The sequence below is a fragment of the Cricetulus griseus genome, chromosome 3, assembly GCF_003668045.3.
Source record: "Cricetulus griseus strain 17A/GY chromosome 3, alternate assembly CriGri-PICRH-1.0, whole genome shotgun sequence".
Lineage (NCBI taxonomy): Eukaryota > Metazoa > Chordata > Mammalia > Rodentia > Cricetidae > Cricetulus > Cricetulus griseus.
In genome coordinates, this window is record NC_048596.1 from 115,412,579 (window position 1) to 115,415,978 (window position 3,400).

The window sequence follows — 3,400 nt, forward strand, 5'->3', positions numbered from 1 at the left end:
AGAACTAACAGAAGTTATGACCCAATTGTGTTTAAAACATATCTATAGAACATTCCATCTGAACACAAAAGAATATAGCTTCTTCTCAGTACCACATGGAACCTTCTCTAAAATTGACCACATACTCAGCAACATAGCAAACTTACACAGATACAAAAAAATGGAATAACCCCCTGTATCTTATCAGACCACCATGTTTTAAAGTTAGAATTCAACAACAACATGAATTACAGAAAACCTACAAACTCATGGAAATTGAATAATATGCAATTGCACCATTCCTGGGTCAAGGAAGAAATAAAAAAAGAAATTAAAGACTTTCTAGAATTTAATGAGAATGAAGACACAACATACCCAAACTTGTGGTACACTTTGAAAGCAGTGCTAAGAAGAAAGTTCATAGCACTAAGTGCCCATATATAGAAACTGGAGAATAGTCACACTACAGAATGAACAGCACAACCAAAAGCTCTAGAACAAAAGGAAGCAAACTCTCCCCAGAGGAGTAGATGCCAGGAAACAATTAAACTGAGGGCTGAAATCAATAAAGTAGAAACTAGGAAAACACTACAAAGACTCAATGAAACAAAGAGTTGGTTTTTCGAGAAAGTCAACAAGATAGACAAACCTCTATCCAAACTAACCAAAAGGCAGAGGGAGAGCATGCTAATTAACAATATCAGAAATGAAAAGGGGGATATAACAGCGGACACTCAGGAAATCCAGAGAATCATCAGTTCATACTTTGAAAACCTGTACTCCACAAAATTGAAAAATCTAAAGGAAATGAACAGTTTTCTGGATAGATATCACTTACCAAAATTAAATCAAGAACAGATAAGCAGTTTAAATCAACCTATAACCCCTAATGAAATAGAAGCAGTCATCAAAAGTCTACCAACCAAAAAACAAAACAAAACAAAAACAAAACCAGGGCCAGATGGTTTAAGTGCAGAATTCTACCAAAAATTCAAATAAGAGCTAATACCAGTACTCCTTAAATTGTTACACACAATAGCAGCAGAAGGGACATTGCCAAGCTCTTTCTATGAGGCTACAATTACCTTGATACCCAAACCACACAAAGACAAAAAAGAGAACCAATATCCCTCATGAACATCGATGCAAAAATATTCAACAAAATACTGGCAAATGGAATCCAAAAACACATCAGAGAAATCATCCACCATGATCAAGTTGGCTTTATCCCAGGGATGCAGGGATAGTTCAACATATGAAAATCCATCAATGTAATTCACCATATAAATAAACTGAAAAAGTAAAACCACATGATCATCGAGCTAGATGCTGACAAAGCCTTTGACAAAATCCAACATCCCTTCATGATAAAGGTCTTGGAGAGATCAGGAATAACAGGAACATATCTAAACATGATAAAAACGCAATATACACCAAACCAATAGCCAACATCAAACTAAATGGAGAGAAACTCAAAGCTATTTCTCTAAAATCAAGAACAAGACAAGGCTGTCCACTCTCTCCAAATCTCTTCAATATTGTACTTGAAGTCCCAGCTAGAGCAATAAGACAACAAAAGGAGATCAAGGGGATACAAATTGGAAAGGAAGAAGTCAAACTTTCTCTATTTGCAGATGATATGATAGTTTACATAAGTGACCCAAAAAACTCTACCAGGGAACTCCTACAGCTGATAAACACATTCAGCAAAGTGGCAGGATACAAGATTAACTCAAAAAAAAAAAAATCAGTAGCCCTACTATATACAGATGATAAATGCACTGAGAAAGAAGTCAGAGAAACATCACCCTTTACAATATCAACTAACAACATAAAATATCTTGGGGTAACACTAACCAAAAATGAGAAAGACCTGTATAGGAAGAACTTTGAGTCTTTAAAGAAAGAAACTAAAGAATATACCAGAAAATGGAAAGATTTCCCATGCTCTTGGATAGGTAGGATCAACATAGTGAAAACTGCAATCTTGCCAAAAGCAATCTACACATTCAATGCAATTCCCATCAAAATCCCAACACAATTCTTCACAGATCTTGAAAGAACAGTACTCAACTTCACATGGAAAAACAAAAAACCCAGGATAGCCAAAACAACCCTGTACTTCTGGAGGCATCACCATCCCTGACTTGAAGCTCTATTATAGAGCCATAGTCCTGAAAACAGCTTGGTATTGGCACAAAAATAGACAGGTAGATCAATGGAATCAAATTGAAAACCCTGATATTAACCCACACACCTATGAACGCCTGATTTTTGACAAAGACGCTAAAGTTATACAACGGAAAAAGAAAGGATCTTCAACAAATGGTGTTGGCATAACTGGATTCAGACATGTAGAAGATTGCAGATTGATTCATGTCTATTGCCATGCACAAAACTTAAGTCCAAATGGATCAAAGACCTCAACATAAATTCAGCCACACTGAACCTCCTAGAAGAGGTGGTACCCTTGAACAAATTGGTACAGGAGACCACTTTCTGAACATAACACCAGTAGTACAAACATTGAAATCAACAATTAATAAATGGGACCTCCTAAAACTGAGAAGCTTCTATAAGGCAAAGTACACAGCAAGACAAAATGCCAGCCCACAGAATGGGAAAAGATATTCACTAATCCCAGATCTGACAGAGGGCTGATCAGCAAAATATACAATGAACTCAAGAAACTAGCCACCAAAACACCAAACAATGCAATTAGAAAGTGGAGTGCAGAACTAAATAGAGAATTCTCAACAGAGGAATCTAAAATGGCTGAAAGACACTTGAGAAAGTGCTCAACATCCTTAGCCATCAGGGAAATGCAGCTCAAAACCACTTGAGACACCATCTTACTCCTATCAGACTGGCTAAAATCAATAACACCAATGACAATCTATGCTGGAGAGGATGTGGAGAAAGAGGAACACTCTTCCATTGCTGGTGGGAGTGCAAACTTGTACAACCACTTTGGAAATCAGTATGGCGGTTTCTCAGGAAAATGAGAATCAGTCTACCTCAAGATCCAGCAATTCCTCTCTTGGGCACATACCCAAAGAATGCACATTCATACAATAAGGACATATGTTCAACTATGTTCATAGCAGCATTATTTGTAATAGCCAGAACCTGGAAACAACCTAGATGCCCCTCAACTGAAGAATGGATAGAGAAAATGTGGTACATTTACACAATGGAGTACTACTCAGCAGAAAAAAACAATGGAATCTTGAAATTGGCAGGCAAATGGATGGAACTAGAAGAAACCATCCTGAGTGAGGTTACCCAGTCACAAAAAGACAAACATGACATGTACTTACTCATTTTTTATTTTTAGACATAGAGCAAAGTATTACTAAAAGACTTAAAAATTAGCAAAGAAATATAGCCCAGAAACTGACCAAGGCTACTACTATGACTT